This window comes from Epinephelus fuscoguttatus, linkage group LG24 (assembly GCF_011397635.1).
Source record: "Epinephelus fuscoguttatus linkage group LG24, E.fuscoguttatus.final_Chr_v1".
Classification (NCBI taxonomy): domain Eukaryota; kingdom Metazoa; phylum Chordata; class Actinopteri; order Perciformes; family Serranidae; genus Epinephelus; species Epinephelus fuscoguttatus.
The window spans coordinates 5611661-5632668 of record NC_064775.1 but is presented as its reverse complement, the minus strand read 5'-3'; the positions used below and the strand labels follow the sequence as shown (position 1 = coordinate 5632668).

Below are 21008 nucleotides of genomic sequence, written 5' to 3'. Positions count from 1 at the left end.
GTGAATGCATCTTTAAATGCCCCTTGAGTCAGGATGCTTTTGTAAACTATGGGTCCGTCCAAAGTCTCTTAAATTACTGCTAGTTATCTTACCTAGCCGACTTTGCTAGCTGTTTAGCCCCCCCCCCATCTAGGAAAAAATGCGAGGAGCTAGCACTAGGAGCGATGAGCGAGCATTGTCGGTTTCCACTGAAGCGTCACGTGAAGCGACGTCCATTCCTGATGACAGCGGCACCGCTGGATCTGCTCCGTAAAGCAGCCAGCGTCTGGCGTTACTATGGGTACATCCCAAGTCTCATTATATTTGCTGACCCAAACAGTAGCCCCCACCCCCCGCCGTCATGACTCTGGTCACACACTTTTGCATGTAGCAGGCGCACATCCCCGACAGTCCGATGAACAGCTCAACGGGTTGTGACTGAAATAGACCTAATTGCAACATAACAATCTTGCATGAAATATCATTACTCTTTGAAGTAGGTATGTGAATTACAGTGATTCATTGCAAAGAATGCATGTAACGGGAACACTTGCGCTGTTTCTCCGCCATCTTGTTCAAATGTGCCAGATGTAGAGGGCGGGTATTCATACGTCATGGATAAATACGTCCGGATAGGAAGCTCTCGATCATCCTAGCTCGTAGCTGCTTAAAGCTTGCTGCTAGCTCCTCGCTGCACCAATAAGAGACTTGGGACGGCCTAGAAGATGGCGGACCTCGAACGACTTCCGGTTCAAGCGAGGAGCTAGCAGTAGCACTATAAATATAAGAGACTTGGGACGGACCCCTTGAGACTACACCGCTCAATTCAGCAGTAAAGTTCACAGTTGGCTTGGACAGTGTCACGGCATTGCGGCATCCCAGGGTATTTAGAAACGACTGACTCTCAATAACCCCAATAATCCCAACCCTCACCTATGGTCATGAGCTCTGGGTAGTGACCGAAAGAATGAGATCGTGGATACAAGCAGTGGAAATGAGTTTCCTCCGTGCATCTGGGCTCAGCCTTAGAGATAGGGTGAGGAGCTCGGACATCCGGAGGGAGCTCGGAGTAGAGCCGCTGCTCCTTCACGTCAAAAGGGGTCAGTTGAGGTGGTTCGGGCATCTGAGCGCATCCTGCTGGAGGTGCTCCAGGCACGTCCCACTGGTAGGAGGCCACAGGGCAGACCCAGAACACGCTGAAGGGATTACATATCTCGTCTGGCCTGGGAACGCCTTGGGGTCCTCCAGGAGGAGCTGGAAAGTGTTGCTGGGGAGAGGGATGTCTGGAGTGCTTTGCTTGGCCTGCTGCCCCCGCAACCCAGCCCTGGGTAAGCGGATGAAAATGGGTGGACTCTGTGGTCTCTGTTGAGTCTGAATAAAGATGTGTTTTATGATAAGTTGAGGCGGCAGAGAGAGAAAAACACTAGAATTACCACCCTGCAGTTGTGTGTGAAAATCTGAAATCCAATCAGTTCATTGAGTCCAAGAGGAGGCAGACAGCAATGCCATTTGGTTTTGTTTTGTTTTGTTTTTTAACATGTGCAGTGTAATAATTTAATTATAACCCTGAGAATGTTTTCTGCTATTGTCTGTACACTGTGGAGGAGTCTGTAATAAAACAGGGACACAAGGATGCTTGCATTCACACATCATTTGGAGAAGCAGACGTTAAGAGTTTTGAGACGGTTTGAGAGTCAGCACTGCCCCCATGTGGCCTAGAGTGATAACACACAGCTGAGTGGACACCCTTCCCTCATTACCCAGGTAATATGCTGATTATTATTACCAGAGAAATGAAGATGAAACTTTAATGATGCCCTTGGGGGAACACAGCTCTCCCACAGCAGGCATTTGGAGCAGAGGCACAGGTAGAACTAATGAGATTAACAACGGCTGCGGTCAGTTTATGCATCCGGCTCCAGAGTCCTGGTGCTGCGCTCAGCAGAGGCATTATTAATGTTATCAGTTACACCTGTGCTTTCCCCAGAATTTTAGGAGTTTAACTGGACTTAAAGTAAGAATATCTCGACCTCTGTTGCTTTGGTTCGACACTAATTTCCCAAGTACCTCTTTTAATGGTCCAGTTAAACATAAACGTAGACATGCAGAGTCACCCAACCTGGTTTATTATACGTCTTCTTCAGGATCTGGAAGATCTGCATGCAGGCCCAGATCTACAGGATGGAGGTCAGTGAGTGAAAGCTGAGGTAACAGTGAGCGGCCTGTGGGTGGAGCAGCTGCACTCTAGAACTGACTGAACCACATGTACTGCTCCTTATTCCCACACTACTCCCTGTCCTCCCACTCCTCTGTGCATCTTTCATCACAGCAGAAGGAGCCTGTTATTAGGAAGACACACGTTCCAATATGTCACAGCCAGGACACGATCTAACTGTGTGGCTCTTGTGCTGACGAGCAGAGAGATGATATTCAAAGATTATGTTTAGACGATAGTCAAATGAGCTTTTGGTGAGGCAGCTCCGAATCCTTCAAGGTGTAACAACGTGTCATTGAATTAGTTTGTTCGGTTCAATCAGGTTCAACAAAAGACTTTCTGATCTTCCTCAAGCTTGGGTCCTCTACCAGAGGCCTGTGAGTTTGAGGGTTCGGCGCTGCATTTTAGCTGTTCCTAGGACCGAGACCTTTTAGTGGTTAACTTTTGACTGAGTCGCCATCATGTTCACATTCATACTGCATGGCACAAAGTGTCTCGTACTTTACAATAAATTGTGCTAAATTCTGACTGTTTTCTGAGGGGTTTCCCTTTATTAGACGAGTCGACTAGTCTTAATTAAAATTTTTGTTTCGTCAACAGGGAAATTAGTCGTCAGGAACATCCCTAGCCTGCACTTGGGGTCTTGTCTGGTGTGGTACACACCCCTGCTTCTATTGATCTCGTACTAAGTGCCTGTTCCTGTGCTGCCATGATTAGTGCTTCTGTGCTGTCTTTCAGTCTTTCCAGACAGAATTTCTTGAGGTTGGCCACTTCTTCAATCTGTCGGTGGTACATGCCGTGCAAGGGCTTGTCCTTCCATGATGGTTCGTGGTTCGGGGATTTATATATCAGTGGAAATACGCAAACATGTCAACACAAATGCTACATGCTAACATAACATAATAACTTGCTTCATGCATTCAAGCCCTGTTACAATATTCCTTCACAAGTCCATTTTGGCCAGACTATGCCTGCTTTCTACAAAAAACAAAAACAGATGGTGATGACTTTGACCCATGATGGAGCCGTGTGGAGTTAGATTTGTGCCTTTATTACATGTGAGAAAATAAATGATATGAGAGAAAAAAAAATATTTGAGAGAAAAAGTTTTCACACTGATAGCAAAAAATAATAATATTTGAGACTAAAAAAAGTTTTGAGAAAGTATTTTGTCATATAATATAAAAAAAATAATTTGACATTTAAAAAATGATTTCCAAGAAAAAAAAAACTCTCAAAAACCTTTTTTTTACTCTCAAATATTATTTTTTTGCTATCAGTGTGAAAACATTTTCTCTCAAACAAAAAATAAAGTTTCTCTCAAAACATTTTTCTTCTCTCTCTCAAAACCGAAGTCTTTGCTCTCAATCGAATTGACAGCTAGGTGAGGATCGTCTTGGGAGTCGCAGTCAACTGAATCATTCATCCATGGTCGATTCACCGGCATAGATGCGCTGCGTTATTCGGGAGCGGAGACTCCAATGTTTGGGTAAGATGATGACACACATGATGAATGATTCAGTTGAATTTGACTCCCAAGACGATCCTCACCCAGCTGTCAATTCGACTGAGACTGGCCAATAGGAACGTGGCCCCGCCCATGACATTATTTTCACAGAGAAAGCAAAATCCTGACGCGAGAGCAAAGACTTAGTTTTTGAGAGAGAGAAGAAAAATGTTTTGAGATAGAAACTGTTTTCACACTGATAGCAAAAAAATAATATTTGAGAGTAAAAAAAAAAATTTTGAGTTTTTTTCATGGAAATCATTTTTTAAATCTCAAATTATTTTTTTTATATTCTATGACAAAATACTCTCTCAAAACTTTTTTTAGTCTCAAATATTATTTTTTGCTATCTGTGTGAAAACTTTTTCTCTCAAATTTTTTTTTCTCTCAAACATTTATTTTCTCGCATGTAATAAAGACACAAATCTAACTCCATAGAGCCGTACCTAGCTGATAACCACAACAAACTTCAGGCCTGAACTTGGTCATGGCAGTCACACAAGATCAAACAATACACATCCTGAAGTAGCATACGCCATCAAAGAATGCGTGCTGCTTAGTTTGGACTTTCTGCGCTCAACCTGAAACAACACACACCATCACCATCCGGCGACCTACCACTGTCCTCTCCTCCAATACTAACAGAGCCCTTCGACGGACCTTTAATCAGGGTCAATCAGAGAAAACGATCACAGCCAGAGCTGTGATTAAGACGAGCCTCAGATCTGAAGCAAAGAAAACGCAGAGTCTGTTTGGACAGGGATATGAAAAACAGCAGCGGGGGTCAAGATCGCGCTGAATGGCTGAGAAAACACAGGCTCCACTAATCACACTATCTGCTGTCCCTTTTGTAGCAGCGAACTGCACCACAGCTACACATAAAGACGACAAAGTGGAGACAAATATGCACCTGCACTGAGTGTTTGAACTGGACGTGTCCTCGTTGTAAATCCCAGAGCAGTCCACCTCTCTGCAGTGGAGACGAACTCTTTCCCAGCTGCTGCTTCAGGTTCCACAGGACTTCCTGACAGGGTCACACACACACAAAGACAGAGAGAAACTCCTGGTCAGTGTTAGGGAGGGAACAATACAACATCACATACATTTAACCAGACTTATGTTGGACCAGTCCGTCAGCTCCGTTTGTCCACATATTATTTGCACAGTCAGCAGGGAGTCAATGTCTTTCTCCAAACTCCGCTTGTTAAAGATGGACAGTGAAAATACTAGGACCTGTGTTAGGAGGAAGTTAGGATTTTTTTTACAGTGTATGATGAATAAAAATCTAAACCTGCCGTTGCTGGAAATGTCAAGAGCATCTGCACAAGCGGCAGACTCCTCGTGCCTGAGCTGCAGGGGAGTGCATCATCCTCACTCCTGCTGCTGACCTTAACTGTCCTCCACAAAGCAAGAGGGCCGTTTCAGCTTCAGCCATCACGAATTTAAAAGAATATCAAGATTTAATATACGTCCCTGGTTCGTGAATGTATGTGTATGTATGTAAGCCAGGAGAATGTATGTTTCTTTGCCTTTTCCTAATCCCGTGGCACAGACAGAGGCAAACACGGGGGGATGTCTGTAACCTACTTTCATACATTTGCATATTTTTCAGAGAGGGGAAGAAGCAGTTTTGAAGTGGGGGGTTGACGGGGTGGATGATGGGGGAGTGAAGGTGCCCGACAAGGACAAGACAGAGTGACGGGAAACCAGCAAGTCAGCATTTCAAACCCGTTGAGATCACTATGATAGAAAAAAAAACAAAAACCTAAATGTTTCATGACAGATCAGCACAATGCGGCCGATCCCATAATTTACGCAGGAACTGTGGGGGATGGGCCCACAGACACAGGCAGGGCTTTCACTCCCCCTTCATCCAAACTGTTTGCTAAAAACACTCTGAGACGAAGCAGATTAAGTTGGAGCGGTGATGCAGCTCTGACGGAGGAGTGTACCTGCAGCGGGGCAGCAGCACACAGAGGACTCAGGCTTCTTCCTTGAAGGGGCACTCCACCCATTTCACAAATCACACAGAATGTGTTTGACTCTTCAGATCTGACAAAACCAGATCTGAAGAACTTCCCATGTGCATCTCCAGAGATTCAAACATTTTTTTAAGTTCGCACCAGCCAAATAAAAAAGCCCTGCGCTCATTTTCACCTTGAGTTTCCCTCCTTCCTCTGAATTCTGCACCATCCGAGATGAAGCCGTCAGCTGTGCTATTTTTACCTGAGAAGAGCTCATTTGATCTCGTCCCTCGCTGCTCACAGCGTTCAAGTGTAAAGGAATTATTTGTCAGGTTTGAGCACCTGTGGGCGCCCACACAGCCGAAAACAAGACTACAAGTCAAAGTCACTGCTGGCAGTCCCAAGAGTCCGCAGTATTCCTCACACATGATGGAGACGATGACGATGTCAGTATTCTAAGAACATTATTTCAGGTGCGCTCACTTTTTTTCAGCTATGTGAATAAAATGTCCTTACTTACTTCATTTAATACTACAAAACCAACTCCATCCTCCTCTCTCCTGGTTCCACTCATACATATCCAACCGGCAACAGTTTGTCTCCATCAATGGCCCCTGTTCCCACCCAGTCCCAGTAAACCATGGCGTGCCTCAGGGTTCTGTGCTTGGTCCCCTCCTCTTCACCATTTACATGCTCCCCCTGGGACAGATCATTCGTAAACATGGTCTGAATTTTCACTGTTACGCTGACGATACCCAACTACATCTCAGCTCCCTCCTCAGTCCATAGTCAGCTGCCTACTTGCAATGAAAACCTGGATGACCACCAACTTACTCAAACTCAACAGCAAGAAAACTGAGCTCTTGGTTGTGGCTGCCAAGGCGCGACTTCAAATGGTGGGGGATTTTATCCTTCTATGTGGATGGCTGCTCCATCTCCCCATCCCCCGAGGTTCGCAACTTGGGTGTCATCCTGGACTCCACCCTCTCCTACGAATCCCACATAAAATCTGTTGTTAAATCTGCCTTCTTCCACCTCAAAAACATCTCCAGACTCTGGCCTTCACTCTCAGATGTTGCTGAGACCCTCATCCATGCATTTATCACCTACCACCTGGATTACTGTAGTGGAGTCCTGTTCGGGCTCCCCAACAAAGCCTTGGACAGACTGCAGTACGTGCAGAACTCAGCTGCAAGGGTTCTCACCTGGACCAAGCCTTGGCAGCACATCACCCCCACCCTCAAACACCTACACTGGCTTCCAGTCAAGTTCCACATCACCTACAAACTCCTCCTCACCTATAAAGCTCGCCATGACCTTGCCCCACGGTACCTATTGGACCTCCTCACTGATTACACCCCCTCGTGGAACCTGTGGTCTGCTGACTTGGGTCGCCTCAACGTCCCTCACACCAGTGGGCGAACATTCGGGGATAGAGCCTTCAGTGTGGCAGCCTCAACTCTCTGGAACTCTCTCCCCACAGAGATTCACCAGGCGCCAACACTGGACATTTTTAAATCTGCACTGAAAAGACACCTGTTCGCCCTGGCTTTTGGTTTTTGCGTCTTTGGGTCTCTTGAAACTCTCCTCATTGATTTTATTCTTGTGACTTGCTTTAAGTGTGTGAGGTATCCTTCAGAATAAAGGTATCGCTATCAAGCCATTCTCTCCGTGTCTTTTTTCCCTTCATGTTGGGAGCTTTTATCTGTGCAGGCACTCCGCTGAATGAGTCCCCAGAGTGTTGTTGAATTACATCGGCACGTGGGCCGTTCGATTGGCTGTCTCTTACTGTTTCGGAAAATGTCTGTCTTGATGGAAGCAGCTGGGCCGAGGGGACGCTTTGCTGACACACAAACAACGAAAGTTAAGTTAAAGTACAAGGGGCTCAGGGGACGATATGGGCCCGGATGGTCAACTGTTGGTGAGCATCTGCCCCCCAATTTTTTTGCAGTGTGTCCCACATCGTTGGCAATCGTCGGGAGATGATTCAGCATGTTGAATCATGCTCAAATGTATTTAATAATTATATCAAAAGTAATAATAATGTTTAAAACAGCATCCTTGCACTAAAATGCATTAAAATTGGTCCAAAATTCTTCCCTGCAGAGCAGCAGCCGTGTCTCCCTGACCTGCCTTCACTGGTGACAGCCAGCCAAGTAACAACAGTGTTTCTCACTGCTGTCAAATGACATCACTATTAACACATCTCAACACAGCCAGTCGGTGTCAGCAGGTCAGTTTGCCTAGTTAAGTCCCAAATGTTGGGCGTAAGTGGAAAAAAATCGCAATGAGCTTTGCAACATAGCAGCCTGTCAAATAAATGTAGATGGGGGGGCAGTGTGATGGTCAGCGCTGAGTGGCACAGGCTGCAGTGGGAAGAGAGAGGGAGAAATGGCGGAGTCGTAATTAAACCGCATTTCCATTAAAGATGCTTTCAAAATTATTGTACAAACCTCACTATGTTCCATTAGGCCTGCAGGCTGCGCCTGTGAAAGACACCTCAAATTTTGCACAAATGTCCACTTGGACGCGACGATGAACTGATGAGATTTTGGTGGTCATAGGTCAAAGGTCAAGGTGATATCTCACAAACGCCTTGAGGGACTTTGGGCGCAAACGTTCACTTGGATTGAAGGATAAATTGACGTCAAGGTCGGGGTGACGTCAGGAAACATTTCTGACCGTAGCTCAAGAATTCTTACGCTTATCACGACAAAATTTCACACACACGTCAAATAGGAAGTGATGACATTTCGTATCCAAAAGGTCAAAGGTCAACCTCACTGTGACATCATAATGTTCTGCTTGTCGAGCCGTCTTGCTCTGCCTCCTCTCCACAGCGCACAGAGTGGATGTGATCCGCGGCCCCCTCGACTGTCTGCTCCGTGTGGCCGCCGGTCATGTCATCTGCCAGCAGATGACGAGGAGGATAGGGGACGAAGGCTCGGCGTGTCTGCTCGTCTGGCTGGCTTGAGGTCAGACACTGACAGTCACAAGCTGGAGGTGTGAGACACAGCAGCGGGTATGAAGAGTCAAGATTTTAAGGATGTTTTTTTCAATATATTTTGATGAACATCAGTGTCTCACACCGTGCAGACTGTCACACCAACAATCCAAACATGCAATGCCACACAAAATGCTGATTCGTGTTATTTTCCTGGCTGTAATAAAGAGTCCTCTGCTCCACTCTACAGCGCCGAGAAAGTCACCTTGTCTCGCCGCAGTAATGGCACCCAGGGGTCCTGTCACAGCGTGGCCCCTGCTGGCCCGCATCTGATGCACTGACACAACTGCACACGCCACCCGCCACCCCCCGAAAATAACCTTTACTGGAGCATCATCTGCTGTGATGTGATTCTGCCTGACATCGTTCCGTAAAGATAGAACAGATTATTAGATTTTAGATTCCATGTTGTGAGTCCAAATCGAATTTGTTATCGCTTCTAGAAGCTGAGGTTACACTGACACGGTGAGCGCCACTGTTTTGGCTTCGGTCTAAACTCCAACACACAAGAAGACGCTTGTGACGAGTCAGAAAACAGTGCTGATTCATGGTATTTCATGCCTTAAAACAGTGAAAGAAAAGCTCCAAAACAATGAATCAGCATGTCTGACTTTATGAGAGTAGATCCTCAGACTGTCAGTGAGTCATCAGTGACACAGAGCTCGCAGAGCATCACCACATCAAGACTCCTCACAACTGCACCTGTTTGTTGATTACACCCCAAAAAAAAAAAAGGTGGATTCACTCTGCAGTGGTTGCGTAAGCGGCTCGTAAGTCAGTGTCCTGACTTAACCTTGTCCTCGCTGCACTCACGATCTGCAGCCCTTTCAAATCTACCTCCAGGCTGCGGCTTCAATCACAGTGTGTTTAAGGAGTGGAGCCGGCAGAGGATCGAGGGCGAATCAGGGAGTCTTCGCTTGACGGCTGACGAGCTCACGTGGACAGACGGTGATGCAGATGGGGTCGTCTCTAAATACGTAACCAGCAGCTCCTGGAGCGTGAGATCAGATCGCCCGGGGCTCTTAGTGCCACGGTGTGTTGCGACCTTTATGACTGTGATAAACTGATCAATTGTCAGATGAACACAGGGACACAAAGTAATGCAGACTGAATTATACTCTACAGAAGATAAATACAAAGTCACTGTGTAGCAGGGGTTCACGAAATTCATGGTGTAGTTCGATATGATACAGCGGTGTCACGGCACGTTTTTGTCAGCAACATTAAGTGACTTCCTCAGACTTCTACTGTTTTTAAACGGAGCTTTGGGGCCTTTTGTAAGTTATTTCAAGGTACGACGAGTTAGAATAATAATATAATTCTGTATTTTTCACATCTAAACATCTTAATAGATCTACTGTTTGTGCCCTTTTAGTTGGGGACCGAGTGGTTAAGTCCACCCCCGCCGCCTTCACCCATCTTAAACACTGAAAATAAAACAAGAATACATAAAACAAAAGAGGGAGGCGTTTTTCTATTTCATTGTATCACAGAGTTGCAGGTTTTAAACCCTGTGCGTGTGGACCCTGTTGTCCCTCTCCCCTCTCAAGGAGACTGAACACTGAACGTACAATAAATAAATAAAAGTCAAAGAGAGAGGAATCTTTCTGTTTCATTTTATATATTTATTTATTTATTATTTTATTTTTTATTAGTTTTCTCTTCACTGAAAATAAAACATGAAAAAAATTCAATAAAAGTCAGAGAGAGATCTTTCTAATTCATTTCATCCATCCATCCATCCATCCATCTAGCATCATCCATCCATCCATCCATCCATCCATCCATCCACCTCCCTACTTATCCACCCATCCATCCATCCATCCATCCATCCATCCACCTCCCTACTTATCCACCCATCCATCCATCCATCCATCCATCCATCCATCCATCTAGCATCCATCCATCCATCCATCCATCCATCCATCCATCCACCTCCCTACTTATCCATCCATCCATCCATCCATCCATCCATCCATCCATCCATCCATCCATCCATCCATCCATCCATCCATCTTTCTATCCATCCATCCATCCATCCATCCATCCATCCACCTCCCTACTTATCTATCTATCTATTGTCCATCCATCAACCCACATATCCATCCATCATCCATCCATCCATCCATCCATCCATCCACCTCCCTACTTATCCATCCATCCATCCATCCATCCATCCATCCATCCATCCACCCACCCACATATCATCCATCCATCCATCCATCCATCCATCCATCCATCCATCCACCCACCCACATATCATCCATCCATCCATCCATCCATCCATCCATCCATCCATCCACCCACCTACATATCATCCATCCATCCATCCATCTAGCCATCCATCCATCCATCTAGCCATCCATCCATCCATCATCCATCCATCCATCCATCCATCCATCCATCCATCTATCTATCTATCCATCCACCCACCCACATATCATCCATCCATCCATCCATCCACCCACCCACATATCATCCATCCATCCATCCATCCACCCACCCACATATCATCCATCCATCCATCCATCCATCCATCCATCCATCCATCCATCCATCCATCATCCATCCATCCATCCATCCATCCATCCGTCCATCCATCCATCCATCCACCCACCCACATATCATCCATCCATCCATCCATCTATCCCTCCATCCCTCCATTTATTATTCATTTATTTTATTTTTAGGCCCACCTTCCTTCCCTCTTCCCTCTAACGTTTATACATGCTATATAACATTTTATACACAATTAAAAATTTCGTTTTGTCGACAGGGAAATTAGTCGCCAGGAACACCCCTACCTATGAGCACCAAAATCTAATCAGTTCATCGCTGAGTCCAGGTGGACGTTTGTGCCAAATTTGAGATATCGCCTTGATGAGAATAGAACAGACGGACCACCCAGACACATCATACCTCCAGCTACGGCTATAGCCGGTGTGGGGGCATGAAAAGTTTGGTCCAATGTTCTGCATGAATGTATGTTGACTCAGCAACACAGTTCATAGTCAGCGCTGAGCGTCAGGAGCCTCGTGATCACAACTGAGAAGGTGTTTACACTCTAACAGTGACTCATGGTGTGTAGCTGCAGGTAGCACTCAGCTGCTACTGGAATCACTGACACTTCCAATATCTCAACACACATCACAAACTGTTGATGCTGATCTGCTGTATTCTTTACACACACACACACACACACACACATCCATAACTAATGTGAGTGTGAGCCTGGCTTGAACGCATTACAGAGCAGGTGAACAATAAATGATTCAGCAGCCAGACGTTGAAGCATCGATAGCCAAGAGAGTCCCGTTAATGAGAGCCCGCGTTCCCTCTGCTTCATCAAAGTGGTGACTTATGAAATATTAAAGCGAGCTCGGCGGCAGCGCAACACGGAGCGACACAGGTGCCGACATCCCGCAAGAAGAAAGCGAGGAAGGACAAAACAGGGGGAGAAAAGAGATAGCGCTGAGTCAAGGAAGGATTCTGGGAATACTCACATCAGCGTCTGTGGAACTGAGGCAGCAAAACTAGTATCGACACAAACGGTGAAGACGCAGAGACGGACAGGAGTCTGATAGATTTACAGATATAGATCCAAGTGTTGTCTCGGGTTGAAGGATGCTGGGGAGTTTTCTTCCTACCTGTGGTTGTTTAAACAAGACTTCCAAGACTGAGCTCTACCTTCCTGTGAGATTAACGTACAGATGTCTGGCAGATCTCTATGTTAACATAATCCCTCAAACTGACCTCTGTCCTCAGCCTGTGACACACACACGCTCCAAAAACAACAGCTCCCAACATCTCACCTGCTGCCGATGCGTCCGACCACATGGGCTTAACATATTTCCAAACCACACAGCACATTCCCACCTCTGCCGGTGTGATTTTAAGCCTGTTTTTTGAAGCCATCTGTCATTCTGTCGGCTCCTCTCCCTCACCCTGGTTCTCCCTCTGACTTACGACACACATCTAGTATTTGCACTGACGCATAAAACAGGGCTGCATCATTCTGCTTTATGATTAGGAAGATAATGAGGGTGTGGGATCGTAATGACTGAAACCACTGCACGTTCTTTCGGCATTTGTCGACCTCGCAGTGCCGTGAGGACGGTCACCTTGCTCCGCTGTGATCATGAACCCCCCTCAGGATCGCAGACAGATGTGGCCTGCATGTAGCCTCTTGTCCTCCGTCAAGCCTCTCCATGAGATAAAGGCACTTCCTCTTGTGTCTCGCCGTCGCCCCGGGACAAGGCTGTCATTAAGATAACAGGAGAGTGCTTGTACAACCCTGAGCACCTCAACACTGCGCTCTCACCGTGTGTCAGATTCAAAGGCGCGTTGTTAAAGCGGGAAAAGAAAACAGCTCGGGTAAGGATGGCAGACGGGGAACAAAAGCAGGGGTGTATGCGCACTTCTTTTTCTTGAGGTCTCAATTAGACTAAAGAAACAGTGGCATATCCTGATGTGTTGTGTCAATCTGCCGATACCTGCCCAGGTGCTTCAGAGAGAAGGCTTGTGTTCGGACATACGGCCTGAAACCCTGTCTTAGTCACAATCCAAACCGGACATCAGAGACCAGACGGCGGACAGTCTCCGACACGTCCTGAAAGTCAAAGGGATTCCCCTCAACTGCGGCCACAAGCCAGGTTCCAACTCCACGCCAATCCATGGAACGCTTACGGAATTTATCTTTTGGCATCTAGGGATCCTCGCCAGAGACATCCACGTCCAGGATATCACAGCGGCTCCACCCCCTCAAGGGCAGCAGCCAGTCACCCTCCATCAGCCTCACAAAAGGCTATCCTTAACGACCTCGTCCTAAGTACACCCTCAGCCTACTAGCCAGTGTTGATACTTATTCCGAACCAGCTTTCCATTAATCTAGTGAACCATTACCTACATTCCCACGTTAACCAATGCTTGTAAAAAGGTTTCTGCTCTTACAGCAAACACTTGCCCCCAACGTCTAACCTTCTTAGCCCTGAATCCGTTCTCATTCGGGCTACCCATCCTCCCAGTCGACCCTTCTGTAGCATCTATCGTCCGTCAAATTTTTTGGCTTCCTACAGTGCTCTGAATTCGTCCCAGTGCAACTACAACTTCATACTTCCGACTCTCTCTTGTCTTAACCCAGCCTCCGCCGCTGGTTGCCTCGTTTTGCTTCCACGTCTGTGACAGTCGCAACCATGTCCTCCTCTCTGACCCTCATACATCCCCCCCAGATGAGCGCTAATGGACAACCTCCTGCCTCACGTTCGTCCCCTTCTTGACATTCGTTTATCCTTCCACAACATTTTGTACGTCCCCGTCTTATTAAACCTTTACGAGTCGCTTAGTCGTGGCACAGTCCGTGCTGGTAAACTTAACTTTTAATAGTTGGCTTATGTTTGCACCCTCCATCCCTTCCTATCCTTTCACTCTCCAATCCTCAGTCCTCATTCTTTCATGCTTTCCTCCAAACACAGACTCCATCACACGCAATAAGCCGTTCATTACTTTATGATGATTGTGAATATTATCTTAAGCATTTTGCACCAGAAAGTTAGTAACCGAATCGTAAGCACTTAAGACGCTATCTTTGCCTAATGGCCCGTTCATCTGCTTTTTTACACTGGTGGTAATGAACGCAGTACAAGGAGGCTTTGAAAGGGTTCCACACATTTATCTGATCATGTGTTCAACTGTCTGTTTTAATCTTTGTCATTTATGTTGTTTTCTTTCATTTATGTTGGTCAGTTCTTATATCTTACTATATAATGACGAAAACTCTGTCTGTGTGTGTGTGTGTTCCATGTTTTTCTCCTCACTGACTTGGTCAATCCATGTGAAATTTGGCACAGTGGTAGAGGGTCATGGGAGGATGCCAATGAAGCAATATTACGTCAATTGGCCAAAGGGGGGCGCTATAGCAACCCATTGAAATGTCAAACTTTGAATGGGCATATCTCATGCCCCGTATGTCGTAGAGACATGAAACTTTGCACAGAGATGCCTCTCCTCATGAGGAACACATTTGCCTCAAGAACCCATAACTTCCAGTTATATAGATTTTCCGCCATTTTGAATTTTTTGAAAAACACTTCAAATGGATCTCTTCCTAGGAAGTTTGAGCGATCTGCATGAAACTGGGTGAACATAATCTAGGGAGCAATATCTAAAGTTCCCTCTTGGCAAAAGTTGGAAAATTTCCTAAAACTGAGCTTCTATAAGGCAATGAATATTGCGGAGGGCGTGGCTCATCACATAAAGGTGTAGAACATCTCAAGGGTTTCACCCATCACCACGCAACTTTGTAGGCATATGACCACACATAATCTGAGGAGACCCCATCAAACAAAATGGGGGCGCTAGAGAGCTCATTTCTTATCTAGGCCTAACCGCCATATGGATTTTTACTAAACTTGGTAGATATGTAGAACAGGACGCCTCAAGGTGACTGGAGAAATTTAACTCTAATTGGCAACTGGGTGGCGCTATAACAACAGAAAAATGCTTCAAAATGGCTAAAATGCGACCGATCGCTGTGGCTCCCCCTGTGGACCAATGTTTTGTTTTCTTCTAATGTTTGGTATGACTAAGTCATGGTATGGTATGCTGTACATAATCACGGAAACTGTCAGTCAGTCATTCTGTCTGTCCCACGTTTTTCTACTCACTGACGTGGTCAATCTATGTGAAGCTGCACATAGGCATTGAGGATTGGCATCGGTAGAAGGTGTCAAAGCTACCAACGGGTATGGACTAGTTTAATTTTAAAGCCAATATCGGCTGATACCAATGACAGGCCAATGTTATCATGCATCCCTAGTGCAAAATGGCAGTGATTAGCTAGCATGTGCAGTACGGCTGCAATGATTAGTCGACTAATCCATGACTAATCGACTATTAAAATAATAGGTGATAATTTTAGTCGTCGACTTATTGGTTTGAGTCATTTTTCATAGAAAAATACCCCAAAATACTCTTCCTGCAGCTTCTTACGTTCAAATATTGGCAGCTTTACACACTCTCCCATGACGGTGAACTAAAACCCTTTGGCGTGAGTACGAAACAAGACATTAGATGACATCATTTTGGGGTTTGGGAGAGACAGACCGACATTTTTCAACATTTTAACACATTTTTCAATAAAATGATTCGTCGACTAATCGAAGAAATAATCGACAGATTAGTCGACGGTGAAAATAATCCTTAGTTGCAGCCCTAACGTGCAGCCGGACCAGCTCACCACAACAAACCACAGAGATGCTCGGATTATAACACAGCAGACAATCCATGATCTGTATTCGTCAGTGCCTTTTCAGTCCATGCACTCATGAATCAGACCTCATGGTGATATCAGAAAAAAAGACCGTCTGAGTCATGTAAGACACGGGGTTAATCCGGAGGCACGTAAACTGTCTAAAAGAGGATTCAGCAGTCTACAAAATGGTCCGACCACCCAGCCTGCCCTGCTAATACCTCACAAGTGGAGCTTCACAGCAGCCCGCCGCTTGGCCCGGGACTTAGTCCAAGACACCACACAGTGACGATCGCTAAGCAGGTCTGATGTCTGGGAGAGGATGGGCACATTTAAATCACTTTGGATTCCACACTCATCTAACTACACTAGATGCAGTTTCTCAATCTTTGATCAACCCAGTGCCAGATACGAATGTTGACGTCCCACAGATGTTTGATCAGAAGGGGATCTGGGGAATCTGGAGGCCAGGTTGTCACGTTCCTCGGACCGTTCCTGAGCAGTTGTTGTGGTGTGGCATGGTGCACTGTCGTAACCTGGATTCATGTCTAAGTGCAGGAGGCTAGATGCAACAACGCGAGCCCAGTTCTGCGAAACATGCCCACTGATTGAGTCACTGACTTTGAACACACATGCATGGAAGCGAACATGCATTCTGCCCTCCGCCTTTTCAGTTCTATTTCTGTGCATGTAGGCTAAGTGGAAGACAAGAGCAAAAAAAAAAAAAGCCTACAGCGAGTTGAGCCAAGCCATGCAGAGGCCAGAAGTAATCGCAGCACAAATGAATTTGCCAAATAGGCGTTCTGCTGCAGCCGACGGCAGTTTGTTCTCACGGGGGAATAACGCAGGATGATCCGTCTTCATATGAGGATAGTCTTTTAATGTGTTGTGCATAATTAATGTGTGTTTCCGAGTAAATGGATGTTTAACACAGCCGTTCTTGAAGATGCGAGTCGTGAATACTTTCATGTTGATTAACAAACTGTTTAGAAATGGCCCGTGGAGCGCGACAAAAAGCTCAAGGTGTCGACCTGGCGTCTAAATTTCCCAGGTCCCAATCTGCTCAAGGATTCTTGTGATGTGCCGGTACCCCAGATGTACGTCTAATCCAAGGTGGGGCTTCCTTGGATCAGGCTTGACCCTTGACACAGGATCTCTGGGTGTGTCCTGCGGTGTCTGGCACCAGTGCGTTGGCGGCAGATCCATTTAGTCCAGTGGGTTGTGAGGTGGGTTAATGGCACGTGCCACAGATGCTCATTCAGATTGGGATCTGGGGGATTTGGAGGCCAGGTTGACACTTTGAGGTCTTTTTCACATTCCTTGGGCCACTCCTGAGCGATGTTTACAGTGTGGCATGGTGCATTATCCTGCTGGGGGGCCACTGCCATTGGGGACGCAGGATTTGTTTCTGTAAAAATACAACTTTTTAGAGTCTTCCTCTTTTTATCCAACACACATCTATTTCTCTCAGCTGTTTAGGGCTCTGTCGGGTGACCTGACCTTGGTCCAGACTGTCTCATTTCATTTAAATCCTCTTAATGTTTCTGTCAAGATGAAATGTTGAGGTTTCCACAGAGTTCAGTGTGATACAAGACAGAATAAGCTCCGGATCAGACAGCTGGTTTTATCTCGACTGGATCAATAAGGTGTCCTTTGGTGTGATACAGCAACCGTGATGATAAAATGCCAGTTCTAAACATATTAAATAAATTACCATTTCTCAAATATTGCGATGTACAGCAGATATTTTAGGAGTCGTGCTCGCTGTGCGTCCCCCTCACGCTGAGAAAGACGCGCCAAACTTCATCGGATAAACCGTTAATTTAAGTAAAACCTGATTTTCTGCAAAATCGGGAGTGACTTTAATTAAATCAAGAGGCTGTTTTATTCAATCGGATGGAGCTCTTGAATTCGGCGTACATATAAATCACATTGCAGCAGTAGGAATAATAGCAGCCGACAATCGCTTTGCTGTATCACCTGTTTTGGTTTGCCAGATTCACCGGGCTGCGCGGTGCTGAGCGGCGTCAGCGCGTTACTCAAGTTGTAATATCATATTCAATACCGCTTATTTTCACTGTATACCCACGCCGAATTAATCACTGTGCTTTATTCTTCTTAAATTGACCGTGTTGTGTTTCACGAGGCTTCAGCATTAGAGCGTTGCTACAATAAAGCTTTAATTAGGAGATTTTATAACGGAGTTTTGACTTGGCGAAAACCCTTCGCTGTACATGTGTGAACTCAAGCAAGCAAGAATATGAAAGCGACCCACTAACGGGTACTTACAGTGCGCTTCTGTGTGCTCAGTCAAATGGTCTCTGCTAAAGCCAACCGACTGTGATGATGATGATGATGCGGGTGATGCCGCAGGTCCCAACTCCACAGCGCTCGGGAGAACACCGTAGTGGTGGAGTGAAGCTCCACAGCGTGATGGAGGAGGGAAAGGAATACCAAAAAAAAATAAAAATCACACGGAATCACTGGGAAATATCACCCAGGCAAGGTCTTTCCTGGCTGCTCCAAAGGCTGCCTGCTCTTATTGGACGGGAGGAAAGAGGTGGGCGCAGAGAAATGAGGCCACATGGCGCATTACGCACCAGCACACACACTGATTGGACACTGTGCCTATACATTGACGGAAAAAAATGTTTTTATACACCATGTGTAACACCAGGCTGTCAGAGCATCACTACTAAAAGCCTCCATGTGTAGAAATATCTCCAGGAAGGAAATATGAGAAGATAAACTGACAGAAGAGCTCCTATTTTGAAAATGTTATTTTATATGTCTAATATTTGAAGATTCGACCCCCTTTTACTGGTGCTTTCAGCCACATTACATGATCTTCATCAGTGATTTTGTTCAGTTTTCATGAACAATAATCTGCTGACATGTGAGCTCAGCAATAAGTCTGAGTGTCAAGGGGTCACCCAGGTGGGCCGGCCCCTCCAGATAGGACGCATATGAAAATTAAAATACATCTTAGACATCTACAGCTGCTGGATAAAAGAATAAAGTGAGCAGTCACATTTATAATGGGAATTTTCAGCTGTGATTCAGAATGTATGAGAATGAGAAAAACAGGATTTGGTTTAGAAAATAGGGTTTTATTTCCCCCCAAAATGCCCAAAACAATACAAACCAAGAATAGTGACACGGCAGTAGATGGTACAGTCTGATGAGATGGCCACAGTATTTAGGAGCCTTTTGCTTTTCCAGGAAGTGACCTCGCACCAGCATGGCAACTCAAAGAGAACAAAGGAAAGCCTATCATCTTACTGCTCCTCAGTTTAAATATGGTTCTGCGCCAAAAATCTCCCCATCACCACCTAGTCTTTACGGATTCATCAGCCTCATCAGCCTCAGAGTCATCAGCCACCACCTGTGTCTGGACTCTATGGGGTGACTGATCTTGCTGCCGCTCAGGTGTCCCTTCATCACAAGTTATTTCCCTCTGGTGTCCAGGCACCAAAGACGTCTGGTAAAAGGTTCATCAGCACAAATTATCTGTTAATCTGTTCACTGATATTCTGTGTTAGAAATTGTCTTTACTTCATTTTTCTGTCTCTCCTGACTAATGTAATATTCTGACTGATGAGATTGAAATGGGAATAACATTGATCGTTACATTCCAGTGCATTGTTCTGCAGGGAAACCTTTGGATCCGGCATACATGTGGATACCACCTGACATGTTCTACTCACTCAAACACTGTTGCAGACAAAGGCCCAATCCCAATACCCCCCCCCCCCCCTCCTTCTTGCCCACTACCCCCTAGCCCTTGGCCCTTGGCCCTAGCCCTAGCCCTTAGCCCTTGGCCCTACCCTTAGCCCTTGGCCCTAGCCCTTGGCCCTTGGCTCTACCCTTAGCCCTAGCCCTTAGCCCTTGGCCCTACCCTTAGCCCTTGGCCCTTGGCCCTAGCCCTAGCCCTTAGCCCTTGGCCCTACCCTTAGCCCTAGCCCTTAGCCCTTGGCCCTACCCTTAGCCCTTGGCCCTAACCCTAGCCCTAGGCCCTACCCCTAGCCCTTGGCCCTCAAAATGAAGCAACGAGGGGTAGGGGTTGGAATACGTTCACGCATACGTAACTATTTTAAACAGGAAGCTGCGAGCCGTCTACATTTCCAACCGCCATCTACAATGGAGTCTCATTCATCCTACCGAGATCTCGTTTGCTGCATTCATCATGCTTCGTTTGACGAACGACAGACGAGTTAGTTATACTAGCTGGCGTGTTATCGTAATGTGAAAAGTCCGACAATTTTGCAGAACAGGACAGATGACAGACGCCAGATAGTGCAAGCTAGCTAGCTAGCTAACAAGCAACCTGACGACGGTAACGTTAGCTATGTATGAACTTTTTTCCCCATCTCTTGCTTGGTGGTAGCCGTAGCGACGTCTACCCCTCGCTGGCAAGTCAGCATCTGAAATCGGGGGGGGGGGTGCACACTTACATCAGGGAGTGCTGTTGCCAATGGAGGGTCTACTTGGTCTGTAATGGGGTTTCTCTTGACATCTGGATTTCCTTGCACTTATTAACATTCCTCCCTCCTCTGAAACCATACATTTAGGCTTTAAGGAAACTCATTAGGATTTAATAGCTCAGACGTTCCACATAAACATGACAGAACACTGAGGGCTTTGGTCATGTTACAGCTGACTGTATAACTATAAATAAGAGCTACACATGCCTTGTGATGTTCAATGACACACTGTGACCCTTTCACTTCTTTTGAGTTTGTAGTTTGGTGGTTTTGTTTAGAACAGCTGTGCGTTTTACTAGTATGGATTCATATATGAAAGCCGGAAGGGAAAGGTAAAACTATTTTTTTCACTACCTCATAAATCTTTATGAGCTCCACTCAAGAGTACATCAGAGGAGTTTTGCAGTCATGGAAATTTTCTTTAAGGAATAAATGAAGTCTTTTATTGACCAGTGCCGTTGCCATGAGGGGGGGTACTTGGTCTGCAACGGTGTTCAGTGCATGGAACATGTCAGGTGGTATCCACATGAATGCCAGAAACAAAGGTTTCCCAGCAGAACAATCAAAGTTATTCACGTCACCACGTTGCCATGTATTGCAGTATCTATT

General features: G+C 45.9%; 1 protein-coding gene across 1 annotated transcript in view; it reads right to left on the bottom strand.

Moving 5' to 3' along the window:
* The window catches only part of LOC125884757 (double-stranded RNA-specific editase 1-like), a 44106-nt gene extending 25658 nt beyond the window's left edge, over positions 1–18448 (bottom strand). The window contains exons 1-2 of the mRNA XM_049569930.1: positions 18205–18448; positions 4612–4725 (exon numbers count right to left, since the gene is read on the bottom strand). The gene's annotated coding sequence lies outside the window, so the exon portion shown is untranslated. The remainder of the gene's footprint in view (positions 1–4611; positions 4726–18204) is intronic.
* Positions 18449–21008: the final 2560 nt, after the last annotated feature.